Raw genomic sequence first — 22,357 nt, forward strand, 5'->3', positions numbered from 1 at the left:
CTCCAGCCTGGGCGGCTGCTGCCTGCCCCTCTGCGGCAGCCTGCGCCGCCTCTCTGGCACGCTCCTCCTCCTCCTCCTCCTCCTCCTCCTCATCCAGGGCAACATAGAGATGAGCGGCTGCCACCATGGCGGCCAACATCGCTGGATGGTCTGAAAACATGACGGCCTGGTGGGGGGGAGGGGAACGACGACATGTCATCATTGCCCATATCCCCTCCTCCCCCCAGCCAGGTGGCATGGACCGCATGGGTCCAACTGTTGGAGGCTGACACCTGGCCAGGTGGACCAACTCATTTGCCCTCCCATCACCCACCCCGGCACGGACCCCCTCCCCAACCTCCACCCCAGCACGGACCCCCCCCAACCCCCAACCTCCACCCCGGCACGGACCCCCCCCCAACCCCCAACCTCCACCCCAGCACGGACCCCACCCCCCAACCTCCACCCCGGCACGGACCCCCTCCCCAACCCCCAACCTCCACCCCAGCACGGACCACCTCCCCAACCTCCACCCCAGCACGGACCCCCCCCAACCCCCAACCTCCACCCCGGCACGGACCCCCCCCCAACCCCCAACCTCCACCCCAGCACGGACCCCCCCCCAACCTCCACCCCGGCACGGACCCCATCCCCAACCCCCAACCTCCACCCCAGCACGGACCCCCTCCCCAACCTCCACCCCAGCACGGACCCCCTCCCCAACCCCCAACCTCCACCCCAGCACGGACCCCCCCCCCCAACCTCCACCCCGGCACGGACCCCCTCCCCAACCTCCACCCCAGCACGGACCCCCTCCCCAACCCCCAACCTCCACCCCAGCACGGACCCCCCCCCAACCTCCACCCCGGCACGGACTCCCTCCCCAACCCCCAACCTCCACCCCAGCACGGACCCCCTCCCCAACCTCCACCCCAGCACGGACCCCCCCCAACCCCCAACCTCCACCCCGGCACGGACCCCCCCCCCAACCCCCAACCTCCACCCCAGCACGGACCCCCCCCCAACCTCCACCCCGGCACGGACCCCCTCCCCAACCCCCAACCTCCACCCCAGCACGGACCCCCTCCCCAACCTCCACCCCAGCACGGACCCCCTCCCCAACCCCCAACCTCCACCCCAGCACGGACCCCCCCCCCCAACCTCCACCCCGGCACGGACCCCCACCCCACCCCCAACCTCCACCCCAGCATGGGCCCCCCCCCCCAACCTCCACCCCAGCACGGACCCCCCCCAAACCTCCACCCCGGCACGGACCCCCTCCCCAACCCCCAACCTCCACCCCAGCACGGACATCCCCCCAACCTCCACCCCGGCACGGACCCCCTCCCCAACCCCCAACCTCCACCCCAGCACGGACCCCCCCGCCAACCTCCACCCCGGCACGGACCCCCTCCCCAACCCCCAACCTCCACCCCAGCACGGACCCCCCCCCAACCTCCACCCCAGCACGGACCCCCTCCTGGCACTCCCCCGGAGCCCAGCCTACTCCAACCACCCCCCCCCCCGCCGCACACACACACACACAAGCCGAGACACACTTCCTATTAGTGAACACGGCCCTGTTCTCTGCAGGTGGCCGCACGGCGACGTGCATCCCATCGATCGCGCCCTGGACCATGGGGAACCCGGCAACGGCAGAGAAGCCCACGGCCCGGGCATCTTGGCTGGCCCGGTCCACGGGGAAGCGGATGTAGCGGTGCGCCATGGCATAAAGGGCATCTGTCACTGCCCGAATGCACCGATGCACCGATGTCTGCGATATGCCGGACAGGTCCCCACTCGGTGCCTGGAATGACCCCGTTGCATGAAAGTTCAGGGCCACCGTAACCTTGACGGACACGGGGAGAGGGTGTCCCCCGCCAGTGCCACGCGGTGACAGGTGTGCCAGCAGGTGGCAGATGTGTGCCACGGTTTCCCGGCTCATCCGGAGTCTCCTCCTGCATTCCCGGGCCGTGAGGTCCTGGTATGACTGCCGGGGCCGGTACACACGGGGCGCCCTCGGGTGCCTCCGTTGCCGTGGGGCCGCGACGTCCTCCTCCCCCTCCTCGTCCTGTCGGTCAGGTGTCCCTCCAGCCTGGGCGGCTGCTGCCTGCCCCTCTGCGGCAGCCTGCGCCGCCTCTCTGGCACGCTCCTCCTCCTCCTCCTCCTCCTCCTCCTCATCCAGGGCAACATAGAGATGAGCGGCTGCCACCATGGCGGCCAACATCGCTGGATGGTCTGAAAACATGACGGCCTGGTGGGGGGGAGGGGAACGACGACATGTCATCATTGCCCATATCCCCTCCTCCCCCCAGCCAGGTGGCATGGACCGCATGGGTCCAACTGTTGGAGGCTGACACCTGGCCAGGTGGACCAACTCATTTGCCCTCCCATCACCCACCCCGGCACGGACCCCCTCCCCAACCTCCACCCCAGCACGGACCCCCCCCCAACCCCCAACCTCCACCCCGGCACGGACCCCCCCCAACCCCCAACCTCCACCCCAGCACGGACCCCACCCCCCAACCTCCACCCCGGCACGGACCCCCTCCCCAACCCCCAACCTCCACCCCAGCACGGACCACCTCCCCAACCTCCACCCCAGCACGGACCCCCCCCAACCCCCAACCTCCACCCCGGCACGGACCCCCCCCCCAACCCCCAACCTCCAACCCAGCACGGACCCCCCCCCAACCTCCACCCCGGCACGGACCCCATCCCCAACCCCCAACCTCCACCCCAGCACGGACCCCCTCCCCAACCTCCACCCCAGCACGGACCCCCTCCCCAACCCCCAACCTCCACCCCAGCACGGACCCCCCCCAACCTCCACCCCGGCACGGACCCCCTCCCCAACCCCCAACCTCCACCCCAGCACGGACCCCCTCCCCAACCCCCAACCTCCACCCCAGCACGGGCCCCCCCCAACCTCCACCCCGGCACGGACTCCCTCCCCAACCCCCAACCTCCACCCCAGCACGGACCCCCTCCCCAACCTCCACCCCAGCACGGACCCCCCCCAACCCCCAACCTCCACCCCGGCACGGACCCCCCCCCCCCAACCCCCAACCTCCACCCCAGCACGGACCCCCCCCCAACCTCCACCCCGGCACGGACCCCCTCCCCAACCCCCAACCTCCACCCCAGCACGGACCCCCTCCCCAACCTCCACCCCAGCACGGACCCCCTCCCCAACCCCCAACCTCCACCCCAGCACGGACCCCCCCCCCCAACCTCCACCCCGGCACGGACCCCCACCCCACCCCCAACCTCCACCCCAGCACGGGCCCCCCCCCCCAACCTCCACCCCGGCACGGACCCCTCCCCAACCCCCAACCTCCACCCCAGCACGGACCCCCTCCCCAACCTCCACCCCAGCACGGACCCCCTCCCCAACCCCCAACCTCCACCCCAGCACGGACCCCCCCACAACCTCCACCCCGGCACGGACCCCCTCCCCAACCCCCAACCTCCACCCCAGCATGGACCCCCCCCAAACCTCCACCCCGGCACGGACCCCCTCCCCAACCCCCAACCTCCACCCCAGCACGGACATCCCCCCAACCTCCACCCCGGCACGGACCCCCTCCCCAACCCCCAACCTCCACCCCAGCACGGACCCCCCCGCCAACCTCCACCCCGGCACGGACCCCCTCCCCAACCCCCAACCTCCACCCCAGCATGGACCCCCCCCCCAACCTCCACCCCAGCACGGACCCCCTCCTGGCACTCCCCCGGAGCCCAGCCTACTCCAACCACCCCCCCCCCCGCCGCACACACACACACACAAGCCGAGACACACCTCTCCTCACGCAATCAGTCTGCGGCCACGCCATTTCCTGCCCAGAGCCAACCTCCCAGGCCGTCACTCACCTCCTCGCTGGTCGGCGTGAGCCTGGAGCACCGGGTCACGCCGATGAAAAGGAGGTTTGATTCACGTCGACGTGAACGGTCATCACGTCGCCGGGACTTCGGCCCATCCGGAAGGGAGAATATCGGCAGGCCGAAAATCGGCTGCCTTGCGCAGACCCGTGACATTCTCCGCGGCAGCGGCGCCATTAACGCCCCGCCGACTTTTCTCCCTTCGGAGACTTCGGCGGGGGCGGGATTCACGGCGGCCAACGGCCATTCTCCGACCCGGCGGGGGGTCGGAGATTGACGCCCATGTTCAGGGAACATGTGCGCAGGGAAAGCCCCAAAAGAGAAAAGCACCCCAACCCCCTACAGAGCAGATAGTTCAGGCTCCAATGAACCCAGTCACCACCCACCGCACAGCCACATCGGACGACACGGAATTTCTGTACTCCACCCCCTTAACAGTGACCCAATTACGGGACGCGAGTAAATCAAACCGTTCCTCCCCACCTCAGACCCCCACCACTTCTTTGCCAGAGTAAAGCAGCAGGCGACCATGTACGGCCTGGACGAGCGTGAGCACGTAAAGCTCACAGTTTTGAGTTTGGACCCTTCGGTCGTAGCAGCCCTTCCCGACCCACAGAATGTAGGAGGAGGCACATTTGCAGAAATGCATACCGCGGTCCTAGACGCGATCGGGTATAACCGCGGTGACCCCGTAGATGGCCTCAATAAATGCAGGCAAAAGAAAACCGAGCACCCCACAGCGTTTGCTGGACGCCTGTGGATCCATTTTGAAGCAGTTTTTGGAGACTTAGACCGAGCCCATTGGTCCCCAGCCAACATGGCCAAATGGACCCGCACCCTTATCTCCCATGCCACAGAAACAGGACAAAAAGCGTGCACCAATTATGATCCCTCAGAGGAGGCTCATAATGAGAAATGGGTCGTAAAAAGATTGTCCCGCGCCTGGGCGCAGTCTGTACAAAACAAACCCGCAGTTAAAAATCCCGAAGAAAAGCAGGCAGAAGCAGACACACAAGCAGTTAAAACACACCAGAACCCCGCATGGCTAAATGAAAGCAAGAACAGCCCCCCACAAAAGTCACGGGAGTGTTACAACTGTGGACAGTTGGGACACTTTGCAAGAGAGTGCAATGCCCCATGAAAGCCACAGAGAGCCCAGCAGACGGGCACTCTAAGTAAGAATAAGACAGAGCCCATACATAGTGTGAGCACCCGTTCAGATCAGATGGACCTGAACGGAACGGACTGACGGTGTTCGGGCTCCCCCAGTTGGGTCTGCGACACCCTTTGGGATAGGTCCGGCTGACCGGTAGCTGCAGCAAAAATACGGGGACAGCCCATCGAGTTTCTCTGGGACACAGGAGGGTCCCGCACCACAATAAATTCCTCCACCATGTTCCAAAAGGACACGTGGCCCACTACAGCCACTATCACCCTCAGCGGCTTTACAGGCCACTCACAGCAGGGACACATCACAGCCCCTGTACCCATTCAAATCGGCAACATCACCACCAAGCACCCCATAGTTTTAGTCGACCTGCCCCACACAGCAGAACACATTTTGGGCATAGATTTTATGAATTCCCACAATCTAGCCTTTGATCCAGTCAACCAATGTGTCTGGAAAATGGCAAAATCTGCAAGAGCCCCCGCAACGCTCACAATAGGTGAATACGCCAACAAAATTAGCGCAGTAGGCGAATTTTGGTTTAACCTGATGACAATTAGCACGGACAAGCAGGTTAGGGCAGTTTTACAGAAGAACAGGACAGCATTCGCGACCCACAAACATGACTGTGGCCAGATGACTGGTTCAGTACAAATGAACCTGACCCTAGACCCCTAAAGCAATATGGATTTCCCCAAGAGGCAAAGGGAGAAATCTCAAAAGTAATCGACAGCTTATTAGAGCAGGGCGTACTTAGATCAGTAGCCTCCACTAATAATGCCCCGATTTGGCCAGTGAGAAAGCCCGATGGATCATGGCGATTGACCATCGATTACCGGGAACTCAACACAATCACCCACGCAGCAGCCCCCACCGTAGCAACATGTCCCATGCTCAAGCAGGGACTCAATTCCCGATACTTTACGGTTTTGGATATCAGAAATGGATTCTGGTCCATTCCATTGGCAAAGGGGTGCCAGTACAAATTTGCCTTCACTTTTAAAAATCAGCAGTACACGTGGACATGCCTGCCACAAGGATTCCACAACTCCCCCTCCATTTTCCACCGACAGCTTGCAAACGGTTTAGCCAAATTTTCTCGCCACGAATGTCTGGTCCAGTACGTAGACGACCTACTACTGCAGACAGACACCAAGGAAGAGTACATTGGGCTTCTGTCCGAACTCCTGGAACTCCTGCAAGCAATTGGATGCAAAGTTAACTCCAAAAAGACCCAGATTTTGGAACACAAAGTGATATATTTGGGTACAATTATCACGCACGGTAAACGCGAGATCGAGCATAAAAGGATTAACGCAATTGCTAAATTGCCCCTTCCCCAGAACGTTTCAGCCCTCCGGTCGTTTTTAGGACTGGTTGGCTACTGCCGAAACCACATTGACGGTTTCGCCAGCAAGGCAACACCCCTCTCAGACCTCCTAAAGAAAGAAGCCCCCTGGGAATGGCTTCCGCAGCATACGGATGCTGTGGACTCTTTGAAACAAGCACTCATAGCAGCCCCCGCAGTACAAGTTCCAGACCCACTTTTCCGCCTATGCGATAGAGGTAGCAAGCACAGACCGCACCCTTTCGGCCTTGCTCCTTGAGGAACGGCACGAACAGTTAAGGCCCGTGGCTTACGCCTCCAGAGTTTTAGATGCTGTGGAGCAGGGATTTTCAGACTGTGAGAGGCACCTGCTCGCAGCTTTTTGGGCAGTACAGTATTTTTCGTACATTACCGGACTGAACCCCATCACAATCCTCACGGAACACACCCCCACCCAACTTTTACTGGACGGACGACTCAAGGACGGTACAGTTAGTCAGATTAGAGCAGCCAGATGGACCCTTCTTTTGCAGGGACGGGACATCACTGTTAAAAGGACAAAGACACACACTTTTTTAGCCGATAACCTACAGTTTACCCCAGAACCCCCCATGAATGTGAAATTATCTCTCCACACCACAACACAGGCCTTACTTTGTCCACTGCGGACAAAGTAAGCCCTTCCGTCTACAAAATAAAGTACCCCAATGGAAAGACTGCGTGGTTCCATATCAACCAGCTGAAGGCATATGGAACACAGTCTAACCACGCACACCACGTCATGCTCAACGCAGCAGACCACGCACCGCCCACAGCCAACGTAAGCCTACCCTCCCCCAACGCTTCCAGCCCAGCCACGGACTCAACCTCGACTCCACCTCCGAAATATACACTCTGCCCCGGAACGCCCACAGACAGCAGCAGCAGCGACAGCGACTGTGACTCGGCCAATAGCCACAGCACGCCTCCCTACTATCCCCCTGCAACAGGACCCATACCCAGCGAATCTGACCACGATTCGAGTGATCCCTTCACGATCACTTTCCTAAACAAACCCCACCATCGACCACCGACCTACAATGACGACCCTGATCCCGTCCCCACAGAACTTTTGGCACCGAGATAATTCGTACAGACTCGTCCGGAACGACGAGAGCGATCCAAAATCACATCAAGCAGCCCTATCAGCCCTGATACACTCGAGAGTTTGGCATCCGGGAGAAGATGACGACTTTGAGTCTGACTCCCAAAACGAGAACCCCTTTGCGACCCTGTTCGCAACCGATAACTGAGGTGTCCAGATGATGTTTTAAAAGAAACCGCTTGGGAGAAAACGGTGTCCTTTCTGATGGAACCTGCAGCATGTTTGATGTTGTTTGTACTTGTTCTGTTAAATGTTGTATGTTAGACCGGAAATGTTTTTTTCCCACAGCCCCACGCCTTATTTTTCAGCCATAACCTCTGAGAATTTGTCCGCAGAGACTTGTTAATGTCCCAGACGCCAGTTCAGAGGAACCCGTCTGTCGACAGATACACAGACCCCCGTTCGTAACTGCCCTTCTGGTTCGAAGGAAGAACCAATACGGCAACCCCCCCCCCCCCACGATGACTACATTTCTTGCCCGTTCTTGTCGGTTGCTCAGGCAGTGGAGAAACGGCATTGGGACCCGCCCTGCCTGGGAACCCCCCTCTGGTCAGCTACGCTCGGGTAGGGCACACATGGCATTGGTCGCCATCCTACCCGGGGACTCCATCCAAATCTTACCCATATGCACCTCATTTCGGCAAGTTTTGTTCAAAAAGTTTTGTTTTGTTTTCAGGTGACCCTCAGGTTGCCAACCTTATGCTATTTACATCCTCAAACATTTGAATGGTAAATCGCACAGCCTGCGGGACGGCTCGCACTGGTTCAGTATTTGTAAGTGTGTCTTGTCCTGAAATTCGGTTTTTGAAAAAAAAATGAGGGAGTCACACATAGTGACCAATTATAAAGGGAGTAATTGGCACTAAAGGGCAGACAGGCCATCATGCGAGATATTAAACCAAGATAGTAACAGACACTATGCTTGATTCCACTGAACTCCAGAAGCTCCAGGACCAGAGAAGAGAAGAGAAGAGAAAAGAAAAGAGAGAAGAAGAACCATGAGAACATCCTCTGCGTGACTCATCACCCTAATGGACATTTGGTTGCGCGCGAACGCGAACCCCCTGATCTCAACTCCCCCAGCTGTTAATTATTCACTTCCCCATAGCACCCAGAGCCCAGTCACAAGCGACACCACACCATCTTGGTGTGACAGGTTTATAACCTGGTACTTCCTGTCCTACTTGATAGAATCCCTACTAGTATTGGCGATACTCTGCTGCATCGTGCAGACTATTCGTCTGAGAAAATGGAGAAGGAGAACCTACCGCGCTCGCACCCCGGTATATAGAATAAGATCCCCTATTTTTGGATATGACCAGCCCCCCGACCCCCGCGATCTATAATAAAGAGCATTCGTTTGCGATTTGTTGTAAATAAATGAAATGAAAATCGCTTATTGTCACAAGTAGGTTTCAAATGAAGTTACTGTGAAAAGCCACTAGTCGCCACATTCCGGCGCCTGTTCAGGGAGGCTGGTACGGGACTCGAACCGTGCTGCTGGGCTGCCATGGTCTGCTTTAAAAGCCAGCGATTTAGCCCAGAGTGCTAAACCAGAAATGTTCATGAGCAATTGTACAATCCGACTGCTGAGCCAGAAAAATGTGTATAATACTGCTATGATTTTGTCTGTATGGTTTAGGAAGTTAGTCTGATGAAATGTTTGAGTGAGTGTAGTTTATTAAGTGTAGTTAGAGGTTCCAATTTTCTTGTTTTGTAATGCATGTCCCTGTTTGACATAGCGCCCCTCAGAATTGTCAGTTAAAATTTTTTTGCATACTTGTGGTCAGTGTAGAGGCCATAGAAGAGTGCTCGCCGGGTCAGGGAATGAAAAACAACGCAGATATGTGATCCTTCACGCTTAGCATTAAGATCACAAGGAGGGTGTGTAGCCACTTGGGTTGGCCAACTCCCGACGCAAAATGGAGAACAGCAAAGGCTGCAGGGAAATTCAGCCAACAGAGGCAGAAACTAGCTGGTGCAAGTTACTGTGTATTAAACTCTGCAAAAGCCCAGACTGCATCGATACAAGCAGCCATCTGCATAATAATGTAGCAGCCATCTACATACTAATGAGCGATCCCCGGATACAATCGAAACATTTGGGATAAACAAAGCCAAGCCAGACTCCCTGGCGCCAGCAGGAGCCAACACAAAAGAGGTTAACGGACACCTCAAGACCGCCCATCGATCAGGGAACCGCTCCAGTATTGGAGAAATCGAACCAAGCGATTGGAACGAAGTCCAATCACTTGGAACCAGGTACAGGGTCCGCCCTGAAAGGCAGAAAGCCCCTGGGGACTATAAAGTTAAGCCCCCAAGTTCAAATTGTTCTTCTTGACCGGGTCACTCAGCAACACGAACCAACCCTTGACAGTGACCGGTTCAGCTACCGCCGAGATCCAGTAAGTCTTAAGTCAACGCTCGCTATGAGAGAGGCGCTCCTAGCTACCAGTCCGTACCAACTTCGAATCCCGCAGACTCAGAACCCAAACGAAAGGCCACTGTTCCCCTGACCTGGTGGGCCAGTCCGAAGCTAAGTATAGGCCTGTTAGTTGTAGAAGTAGCTTAGAAGTAGAATTTATGCATGAGTAGTGATTACTGTGTATAATAAATGTGCTTTGATTTGAATCTTACTAATTGGTGTATTGCGTTATTGATCATTACTTGAACTTGAACCTCGTGGCGGTATCATAAAGATACCTGGCGACTCGAGAGCAAAGGTTATAAAACAGAGCCAATTGAACCAATCAAAAGTTAGCAACACTCCACAGTTTATTTTCCTGTGGTGGATATAACAATATGTACATTGTAAGGAATACAAAGGGTTAACAATTTGATGTTCATAGAATTTACAGTGCAGAAGGAGGCCATTTGGCCCATCGGATCTGCACCAGCTCTTGGAAAGAGCACCCCACTTAAGCCCTCACCTCTATCCTATCCCCATAAACCAGTAACCCTACCTAATCTAAGGGCAATTTAACATGGCCAATCTATCTAACCTGCACATCTTTGGACTGTGGGAGGAAGCCGGAGCACCCGGAGGAAACCCACGCAGACACGGGGAGAACATGAAGACTCCGCACAGACAGTGACCCAAGCTGGGAATCGAACCAGGGACCCTGGAGCTGTGAAGCAACTGTGCTAACCACTGTGCTACCGTACTGCCCACCACTTCTCACCACAAGATGGAGATAAGGCGGCCCGTCATTAGCTGGTGATGGGAGATTCTGATCCCGCTGATGTCTACAGGGCTTTGCATGCCATGCATCCTCTGCCGACAAGAAGCACGTCATGGGTGAGTCTTCATCGGCAGGACGGAAGATCCTGCTGGCGGAAAGGGCCAAATAATTTCGGTCTATGTTACAAATTCCAGTTGTCATAAATTGAAGGATGACCAGCCTCTAGATTCTCACATGAACATATTTAATGTGAATGTGGAACCTTAATACGTTATGGCCTGCTGGGAATAAAAAGGAAACAAAAAATTTAATAAAAGGTACTTCAGGTTGCATTTGCTATTCCTTTTACTATTTCCTATTTTGTTGCAATTCCTTGGAGATTGATGGCTTTGGAACATAAATATCATCTGTTGTTGGTATCTTGATGGTCTGAATAATTACACTTCTTCCGTATAATGTAAATTTTAATTGCACATCCAAGAGGTTATATAAATGGAAATACACACATGTGCATTAAAATTACATTTTATAAAACCCTTATACAGCATTTTGATAAGGTTAATTAGTTTCACCATACTACATCAATATAGCAATGCATTAGCGTCAGCACTTTCTCAGGGTAGAAATTATCAGTTGAATGTAAGAAAACAGTTAAATAATTCCAAAGCGGGCAGCACGGTGGCGCAGTGGGTTAGCACTGCTGCCTCACGGCGCCGAGGTCCCAGGTTCGATCCCGGCTCTGGGTCACTGTCTGTGTGGAGTTTTCATGTTCGCCCCGTGTTTGCGTGGGTTTTGCCCCCACAACCCAAAAGATGTGCAAGTTAGGTGGATTGGTCACGCTAAATTGCCCCTTAATTGGAAAACAAATATGAATTGGGTACTCTAAATTTATTTTAAAAAATAATAATAATTCCAAAACAAGGGAACTGCGCAGGCACATATTTTTCCACATAACAAGCTGTTCCACATTCAGTCTTTGTCACTACAGAACCGTTGGATTATACATCTTGTTATGGCTGTGGCAGCTCTCCACAGAGTGATGCAAAGTCCCATTCCCTTGTCCCTTCTTGGTATCCTTCCATTATTCTTTTAGTTTTAATATATTTTTAAAAAATATTCACTCTTTTAAAAGCGACCCTGCTTGCACTAATGAATCTGGTGAAGCATCCCACTTTTTAATAACTCTTTTCATCGATAATATTCCTTTATTATTTTGGTGGTGGTTTTAAATTGATGCCCTGTATTTACTGACTGAGGGCTGGGCAGCTGAATTTGCTAGGTGGCCTGTGGTTGGTTCAGAATAACAAATGCAGTTTCAATTCCCGCTCTGGCTGAGGTAACCTGAGCACCTGTCTCCTTGCCTTCTTCCTTCCAAGTGGACGGTAGTGGCAAACCACCACTGACATAACTGCCAAGGAAAAGGGTTCAGGGTGAAGCATTGGTAGACAATAGCTAAAGAGCTGCCTCTGGGTAGAGCACTCCTGAATGAAGTTGCTGACTCACCAACCAATGAAGATTTCTTTATTCCCTCATTAAAGTCCCATCAAATTTGGAGGACCTCTAAGCATATCTTGTCTTAATCATCTGTTGAAATGAACCAAGTCCCAGCTTCTGTAGGGGGTGATTCTCCGATATGAAGCCCAAGTGTTTGCGCCATCGTGAACGCCGTTGCGTTTCACGACGGCGCGAACCAGGCCCTGGTACAACCGACTCTGGCCCCCATTGGGGGCCAGCACGGCTTTGGAGCGGTTCACGCCGCTTAGCCTCCTTTTGTGGCACCAGATGGGCGCCGCGCCAACCTGCGCATGGGCGGGGGACTTCTTTAGCGCGCCGGTCCCGACTCAACATGGAGTCGGTGTTCAGGGGCCAGTGCGCCAGAAAGTAGGCCTGGGGGGGAGAGGTCGGCCCGCCGATTGGTAGGCCCCGATCGTGGGCCAGACCCCATCGGAGGCCCTCCCCGGTGAAGGAGCCCCCCTCCTCCCCCACATGCCGCCCCCCGACTGTTCCCACAGAGTTCCTGCCGGCAGTGACCAGGGGTGAACGGCACCGGTGGGACTCTGTCGTATCGGCGGCCCCGCCAATTCCAGCGGTCCGCGGCCAGCGCCGCGCCAAACGCGCTGGCGCAAATGGCGCCGATTCATCGCAACTCAGAGAATCGCGCGCCGGCATCGGGGCGTGGTGGCCTGGTTGCGGCGATTCTCCGACCTGGCGCGGGGCTCAGAGAATCGCCCCCGTAGTCTTTCCTTATTATTGAAGCTTCTCCATGCAGTATCGTTTTAGTGAATCTCTTCTGCATCCTCTCTGTGAATTTGGTGTCCTTCAGGCCAAAAGCTCTGGAAAAGATCCCAAAATTGGCAAGATATTTAATTTGTGGCCGAATAAATGTTTTCTTTAGGTTCAACACGACCTCTTGCTTTTGTGCTCCAGGTCATTTGTTCTTTCCAAATTTGGTTTTGTCAACAGAAGAAAACAAAAGCAAAATACTGCAGATGTCTGAAATCTGAAATGAAAACAGAAAATGCTGGAAATACCTAGCAAGTCAGCCTGCATCTATGGAGAGAGAAACAGAGCTAATGTGAAGAAGTTTTAAGAAGTGAAAGGGTAGAGGGTGGAAAAAGAGAAAAAGGGGAAGGTCTGCATGTGATAGTATGGCAGACAGGAAATATTAAATGACAAAAGAGTTGGTGTTGATGGACCAAAGGAGTGGAGTGGGATAAATAAAGAAGGAAAATAGAAACAAAGAAAATTACAGCACAGGAACAGGCCCTTCGGCCCTCCAAGCCTGTGCCGATCCACATCCTTTATCTAAACCTGTCACCTAATTTCCAAGGACCTGTATCCCTGCCAATTCATGTATCTGCCTAGATGCATCTTAAATGATGCTATCGTGCCCGCCTCTACCACCTCCGCTGGCAAAGCGTTCCAGGCACCCACCACCCTCTACGTAAAAAACGTTCCACGCACATCTCCCTTAAACCTTCCCCCTCTCATCTTGAAATCGTGACCCCTTGTAATTGACACCCCCACTCTTGGAAAAAGCTTGTTGCTATTCACCCTGTCCATACCTCTCATAATTCTGTAGACCTCAATCAGGTCCCCCCTCAACCTCCGTCTTTCCAACGAAAACAATCCTAATCTACTCAACCTTTCTTCATAGCTAGCACCCTCCATACCATGCAACATCCTGGTGAACCTCCTCTGCACCCTCTCTAAAGCATCCACATCCTTCTGGTAATGTGGCGGCCAGAATTACACGCAGTATTCCAAATGTGGCCTAACCAAACTCCTATACAACTGTAACATGACATGCCGACTCTTGTACTCAATACCCCGTCCGATGAAGGCAAGCATGCTGTATGCCTTCTTGACCACTCTATCGACCTGCATTGCCACCTTCAGATCTCTCTGTACATCAATTTTCCCCAGGACTCTTGAATTGGATCTTCCAAAATGCATCACCTCGCATTTGCCTGGATTGAACTCCATCTGCCATTTCTCTGCCCAACTCTCCAATCTATCTATATTTTGCGGTATTCTCTGACAGTCCCCTTCGCTATCTGCAACTCCATCAATCTTAGTATCATCTGCAAACTTGCTAATCAGACCACCTATGCCTTCGTCCAGATCATTTATGTAAATCACAAACAACAGTGGTCCGAGCACGGATCCCCGTGGAACACCACCAGTCACCCTTCTCCATTTTGAGACACTCCCTTCCACCACTACTCTCTGTCTCCTGTTGCCCAGCCAGTTCTTTATCCATCTAGCTAGTACACCCTGAACCCCATGCGACTTCACTTTTTCCATCAACCTGCCATGGGAAACTTTATCAAACGCCTTACTGAAGTCCATGTATATGACATCTACAGCCCTTCCCTCATCAATTAACTGTGTCACTTCCTCAAAGAATTCTATTAGGTTTGTAAGACATGACCTTCCCTGCACAAACCCATGCTACCTATCACTGATAAGTCTATTTTCTTCCAAATGTGAATAGATCCTATCCCTCAGTATCTTCTCCAACAGTTTGCCTACCACTGACGTCAAGCTCACAGGTCTATAATTCCTTGGATTATCCCTGCTACCCTTCTTAAACAAAGGGACAACATTAGCAATTCTCCAGTCCTCCGGGACCTCACCCGTGCTCAAGGATGCTGCAAAGACATCTGTTAAGGCCCCAGCTATTTCGTCCCTCGCTTCCCTCAGTAATCTGGGATAGATCCCATCCAGACCTGGGGACTTGTCCACCTTAATGCCTTTTACAATACCCAAAACTTCCCCTTCCTTATGTCGACTTGACCTAGAGTATTTAAACATCCATCCCTAACCTCAACATCCGTCATGTCCCTCTCCTTGGTGAATACCGATGCAAAGTACTCGTTAAGAATCTCACCCATTTCCTCTGACTCCACGTATAACTTTCCTCTTTGAGTGGGCCAACCCTTTCTCTAGTTACCCTCTTGCTCCTTATATATGAATACAAGGCTTTGGAATTATCCTTAACCCTGTTAGCCAAAGATATTTCATGACACCTTTTAGCCCTCTTTATTGCGCGTTTGAGATTTGTCCTACTTTCCCGATATTCCTCCAAAGCTTCATCAGTTTTAAGTCGCCTAGATCTTATGTATGTTTCCTTTTTCATCTTAGCTATTCTCACAATTCCACCCATCATCCATGGTTCCCTAATCTTGCCATTTCTATCCCTCATTTTCACAGGGACATGTCTGTCCTGCACTCTAATCAACCTTTCCTGAAAAGACTCCCACATTTCAAATGTGGATTTACCCTTAAACAGCTGCTCCCAATCCACATTCCCTAGCTTGGCCGAATTTTGTTATACTTGGCCTTTCCCCAATTTAGCACTCTTCCTTTAGGACCACTCTTGTCTTTGTCCATGAGTATACTAAAACTTACGGAATTGTGATCACTGTTCCCAAAGTAATCACCGACTGAAACTTCAACCACCTGGCCGTGATCATTCCCCAATACGAGGTCCAGTATGGCCCCTTTCCGAGTTGGACTATTTACATACTGCTCTAAAAAACTTTCCTGGATGCTCCTTTCAAATTCTGCTCCATCTACCCCTCCAACACTACATGAGTCCCATTCAATGTTGGGGAAGTTAAAATCTCCCATCACGACCACCCTATTGCTCCTACATTTTTCTATAATCTGTCTACATATTTGTACCTCTACTTCACGCTCGCTTTTGGGAGGCCTGTAGTAAAGTCCCAACAATGTTACTGCACCCTTCCTATTTCTTAGCTCTACCCATATTGCCTCAGTGCTCGAATCCTCCATAGTGCCCTCCTTAATCACAGCTGTGATATCATCTCTGACCAGTAATGCAACTCCTCCACCCTTTTTACCTCCTTCTCTATCCCTCCTGAAGAATCTATACCCTGGGATATTTAGTTGCCAATCTTGCCCTTCCCTCAACCAAGTCTCAGTAATACCAAAAACATCATATTCCCAGGTACTAATCCAAGCCCTAAATTCATCTGCCTTACCTGCTACACTTTTCGCATTAAAACAAAAATGCACCTCAGACCACCTGTCCCTTTGCGTTCATCATCTCTTCCCTGTCTGCTCTTCCCCTTAGTCACAATGAGTTTATTATCTAGTACCTTACTGGCTTTAGTTGCTGCCTCTTTACTGACCTCTAACTTCCTAATCTGGTTCCCACCCCCCTGTCACACTAGTTTAAAACCTCCCCAACTGTGTTAGCAAAAGCACCCCCTAGGATATTGGTTCCAGTCCTGCCCAGGTGTAGACCATACGATTTGTAATGGTCCCACTGCCCCCAGAACCGGTCCAATGTCCCAAAAATCTGAACCCCTCTCTCCTGCACCATCTCTCAAGCCACGTATTTACTCTGACTATTCTTAAATTTTACTCTGACTGTCTCGTGGCACTGGTAGCAATCCTGAGATTACTACTTTTGTGGTCCTACTTTTAAAATTATTTCCTAACTCCCTAAATTCTGATTGTAGGACCTCATCCCATTTTTTACCTATATCGTCGGTGCCTATATGCACCACGACAACTGGCTGTTCACCCTCCCCCTGCAGCCGATCTGAGACATCCCTGACCCGTGCACCCGGGAGGCAACATACCATTCGGGAGTCTCGTTTTCGACCACAGAATCGCCTGTCTACTCCCCTTACGATTGAACCCCCTATGACTATAGCCCTACCAGTCTTTTTCCCGCCCATCTGTGCAGCAGAGCCAGCCACGGTGCCATGAGCCTGGCTACTACTGCCTTCCCTTGGTGAGTCATCTCCCCCAACAGTATCCAAAACGGTATACCTGTTTTGGAGGGAGATGACCGCAGGGGACACTTGCACTGTCTTCCTGCTCTTTCTCTGCCTTTTGGTCACCCATTCCCTGTCTCCCTCACCAAACCTAATCTGCGGTGTGACTAATTCACTGAATGTGTAATCCATGACCTACTCAGCATCGCAGATGGTCCAAAGTGAGTCCATCCGCAGCTCCAGAGCAGTCATGTGGTCGAACAGGAGCTGCAGCTGGACACACTTCCCGCACATGAAGGAGTCAGGGACATCGGCCGCGTCCCTGAACTCCCACATTGAGCACGAGGAGCATAACATGGGTCTGGGATCTCCTGCCATTTTTACACATTACCTTAACTGATTACAAATATAATATCAAATAATGAATAAGTGAAAGGAATAAAGATTTTACTTACCAATCACAATACTTACCAACAAACGAAGAGTTAAATTTCTCCCAGCTACTGCTAATTGGAGCACTTTCCTTACCAGCCAATCAGGTCACTGCTTTGCTGTGATGTCACTCTTCAAATCTATCCACAAAGACCCCGTGGCCGCTGTTTAAGCAGCGAAGCAGCTAGTTTAAATACTCACCGCCCGACTCTGTAGCTCCGCCCACTCCAACAGCTGAATTCCCGCCGAAAAGACTCGAATCCGCAAAGCAGCTAGTTTAAATACCGCTCGACTCTGTAGCTCCGCCCACTCCAACAGCTGAATTCCCGCCGAAAAGACTTGAATCTGTGAAGCAGCTAGTTTAAATACTCACCGCCCGACTCTGTAGCTCCGCCCACTCCAACAGCTGAATTCCCGCCGAAAAGACTCGAATCCGCAAAGCAGCTAGTTTAAATACTCACCGCCCGACTCTGTAGCTCCGTCCACTCCAACAGCTGAATTCCCGCCAAAAAGACTCGAATCCACGAAGCAGCTCGTTTAAATACTCACCGCTCGACTCTGTAGCTCCGCCCACTCCAACAGCTGAATTCTCACCGGAAAGACTCAAATCTGTGAAGCAGCTAGTTTAAATACTCACCGCTCGACTCTGTAGCTCCGTCCACTCCAACAGCTGAATTCCCGCCAAAAAGACTCGAATCCACGAAGCAGCTCGTTTAAATACTCACCGCCCGACTCTGTAGCTCTGTCCACTCCAACAGCTGAATTCCCACTGAAAAGACTTGAATCTGTGAATCAGCTAGTTTAAATACTCACCGCCCGACTCTGTAGCTCCGTCCACTCCAACAGCTGAATTCTCACCGGAAAGACTCAAATCTGTGAAGCAGCTAGTTTAAATACTCACCGCCCGACTCTGTAGCTCCGTCCACTCCAACAGCTGAATTCCCGCCGGAAAGACTCAAATCCACGAAGCAGCTAGTTTAAATACTCACCGCTCGACTCTGTAGCTCCGCCCACTCCAACAGCTGAATTCTCACCGGAAAGACTCGAATCTGTGAAGCAGCTAGTTTAAATACTCACCGCTCGACTCTGTAGCTCCGCCCACTCCAACAGCTGAATTCCCACTGAAAAGACTTGAATCTGTGAATCAGCTAGTTTAAATACTCACCGCTCGACTCTGTAGCTCCATCCACTCCATCAGCTGAATTCTCACCGGAAAGACTCGAATCTGTGAAGCAGCTAGTTTAAATACTCACCGCCCGACTCTGTAGCTCCGCCCACTCCATCAGCTGAATTCCCGCCGAAAAGACTTGAATCTGCGAAGCAGCTAGTTTAAATACTCACCGCCCGACTCTGTAGCTCCATCCACTCCAACAGCTGAATTCCCGCCGAAAAGACTCGAATCGGCGAAGCAACTAGTTTAAATACTCACCGCTCGACTCTGTAGCTCCGCCCACTCCAACAGCTGAATTCCCGCCGAAAAGACTCGAATCCGCGAAGCAGCTCGTTTAAATACTCACCGCTCGACTCTGTAGCTCCGCCCACTCCAACAGCTGAATTCCCGCTGAAAAGACTCAAATCCACGAAGCAGCTAGTTTAAATACTCACCGCTCGACTCTGTAGCTCCGCCCACTCCAACAGCTGAATTCCCACTGAAAAGACTCAAATCCACGAAGCAGCTAGTTTAAATACTCACTGCTCGACTCTGTAGCTCCGCCCACTCCAACAGCTGAATTCCCGCCGAAAAGACTCGAATCGGCGAAGCAGCCAGTTTAAATACTCACCGCCCGACTCTGTAGCTCCGCCCACTCCAACAGCTGAATTCCCGCCGAAAAGACTCGAATCGGCGAAGCAGCCAGTTTAAATACTCACCGCTCGACTCTGTAGCTCCGCCCACTCCAACAGCTGAATTCCCGCCGAAAAGACTCGAATCCGCGAAGCAGCTAGTTTAAATACTCACCGCTCGACTCTGTAGCTCCGTCCACTCCAACAGCTGAATTCCCGCCGAAAAGACTCAAATCCACGAAGCAGCTAGTTTAAATACTCACCGCTCGACTCTGTAGCTCCGCCCACTCCAACAGCTGAATTCCCGCCGAAAAGACTCGAATCTGTGAAGCAGCTAGTTTAAATACTCACCGCTCGACTCTGTAGCTCCGCCCACTCCAACAGCTGAATTCCCGCCGAAAAGACTCGAATCTGTGAAGCAGCTAGTTTAAATACTCACCGCTCGACTCTGTAGCTCCGTCCACTCCAACAGCTGAATTCCCGCCGAAAAGACTCGAATCCGCGAAGCAGCTAGTTTAAATACCCACTGCTCGACTCTGTAGCTCCGCCCACTCCAACAGCTGAATTCCCGCCGAAAAGACTCGAATCCGCGAAGCAGCTAGTTTAAATACCGCTCGACTCTGTACCTCCGCCCACTCCAACAGCTGAATTCCCGCCGAAAAGACTCGAATCTGTGAAGCAGCTAGTTTAAATACCCACTGCTCGACTCTGTAGCTCCGCCCACTCCAACAGCTGAATTCCCGCCGAAAAGACTCGAATCCGCGAAGCAGCTAGTTTAAATACTCACCGCCCGACTCTGTAGCTCCGCCCACTCCAACAGCTGAATTCCCGCCGAAAAGACTCAAATCTGTGAAGCAGCCAGTTTAAATACTCACCGCTCGACTCTGTAGCTCCGCCCACTCCAACAGCTGAATTCCCGCCGAAAAGACTCGAATCCGCGAAGCAGCTAGTTTAAATACTCACCGCTCGACTCTGTAGCTCCGCCCACTCCAACAGCTGAATTCCCGCCGAAAAGACTCGAATCTGTGAAGCAGCTAGTTTAAATACTCACCGCTCGACTCTGTAGCTCCGCCCACTCCAACAGCTGAATTCCCGCCGAAAAGACTCGAATCCGCAAAGCAGCTAGTTTAAATACTCACCGCTCGACTCTGTAGCTCCGCCCACTCCAACAGCTGAATTCCCGCCGAAAAGACTCGAATCCGCGAAGCAGCTCGTTTAAATACTCACCGCCCGACTCTGTAGCTCCGCCCACTCCAACAGCTGAATTCCCGCCGAAAAGACTCAAATCTGTGAAGCAGCCAGTTTAAATACTCACCGCTCGACTCTGTAGCTCCGCCCACTCCAACAGCTGAATTCCCGCCGAAAAGACTCGAATCCGCGAAGCAGCTAGTTTAAATACTCACCGCTCGACTCTGTAGCTCCGCCCACTCCAACAGCTGAATTCCCGCCGAAAAGACTCGAATCTGTGAAGCAGCTAGTTTAAATACTCACTGCTCGACTCTGTAGCTCCGCCCACTCCAACAGCTGAATTCCCGCCGAAAAGACTCGAATCCGCAAAGCAGCTAGTTTAAATACTCACCGCTCGACTCTGTAGCTCCGCCCACTCCAACAGCTGAATTCCCGCCGAAAAGACTCGAATCCGCGAAGCAGCTCGTTTAAATACTCACCGCTCGACTCTGTAGCTCCGCCCACTCCAACAGCTGAATTCCCGCCGAAAAGACTCGAATCTGTGAAGCAGCTAGTTTAAATACTCACTGCTCGACTCTGTAGCTCCGCCCACTCCAACAGCTGAATTCCCGCCGAAAAGACTCGAATCCGCAAAGCAGCTAGTTTAAATACTCACCGCTCGACTCTGTAGCTCCGCCCACTCCAACAGCTGAATTCCCGCCGAAAAGACTCGAATCTGTGAAGCAGCTAGTTTAAATACTCACCGCTCGACTCTGTAGCTCCGTCCACTCCAACAGCTGAATTCCCGCTGAAAAGACGCCGAAAATATGTGTCGATTGAAGGTATGAATGGCAGAATGACAGCTATTTGAACGACAACGGAGGTTGAGGGGCAACCTGATAGAAGTCTACAAAATTATGAGGGGCATGGACAGAGTGGATAGTCAGAGGCTTTTTCCAGGCTGGAAGAGTCTAAAGTCCAGACTGGGGGCCATAGGTTTAAGGTGCGAGGGGCAAAGTTGAGAGATGTGCGAGGGAGGTTTTGTACACAGAGGTAGCAGGTGCCTGGAACACACTGCCGGAGGAGGTGGTGGAAGCAGGTACGATTGATGTTTAAGGGGTGTTTTGACAAATACATGAATAGGATGGGAATAGAGGGATATGGATCCCGAAAGTAGAAGGTTTTAGGTTAGACGGGCAGCATGGTCAGGACCAAAGGGTCTGTTCCTGTGCTGTACTGTTCCTTGTTCTTATTTGTAATCCCCTACAGTTGACCATGGGCCATTAGATACATCTAGAATTCTACTACAGACGGTGGGTAATCAGAACTGGTAGCAGCATAGCTCTTCCTAGGGAAAAGTACCCAGGAAAAGCTCATTGCTTTAGTGCAAAGTTGTATTAACAATTTTACGAAGGGTCATAATCCCAATATTTAACCTACTCCTACTTGTGTACAAAGAGGGTACATGGTATGGGGGGCAATTGATGATGATATTGCTGTAATTGTCCGGTATGTTCTGTTTTTATCTCTATTGAACAGACTAGCCCTAATTTCTAGACTATGCCCCCTAGTTCTAGAATCTCCAACCAGTGGAAACAGTTTATCTTTATTTACCCAGTCTTTATCTGTTAATTGAAGACTTCAATCCCATCACCCCTTAACCTTCCAAATACTTGAGAAAACAGGCCTAATTTGTGAAATCTCTCCTCTTTTAGCTGCATCTCCAATTCTCTTCCTTTTTTTCTGCATCTCTAATTCTTTTTCTTGTATTTCTAATTGTTTCATCTGTAACGGGATTTTCACTAATTCCACTGATTTTTGCCACAACCCTAGCATCTCTTTCAAATTTAAATGCTGAGCAATCGCTTCAATTATCTCCACGTTAGCTTTAGCCGGCACCCCTATTTGTAATTCACATGCCAGTTCAATTAGCTTGTCTTTTTGAAGCCCTTGTAAATAAACCAAAGGCAGCTCCTCCACCTGAAGAAAAGCCTTAGCAGCTTTCAGAACCATCCTGTTAAACTACTTTAAACCTGGTGT

The 22,357-nt window shown here is 52.4% G+C and overlaps 1 protein-coding gene across 1 annotated transcript in view; it reads right to left on the reverse strand.

Moving 5' to 3' along the window:
• thumpd2 (THUMP domain containing 2) overlaps positions 1-17,606 on the reverse strand; it is an 83,491-nt gene extending 65,885 nt beyond the window's left edge. The window contains exon 1 of the mRNA XM_072500051.1: positions 17,570-17,606. The gene's annotated coding sequence lies outside the window, so the exon portion shown is untranslated. The remainder of the gene's footprint in view (positions 1-17,569) is intronic.
• Positions 17,607-22,357: the final 4,751 nt, after the last annotated feature.

This window comes from Scyliorhinus torazame, chromosome 4, assembly GCF_047496885.1.
Source record: "Scyliorhinus torazame isolate Kashiwa2021f chromosome 4, sScyTor2.1, whole genome shotgun sequence".
NCBI classification, from domain to species: Eukaryota; Metazoa; Chordata; class Chondrichthyes; order Carcharhiniformes; family Scyliorhinidae; genus Scyliorhinus; species Scyliorhinus torazame.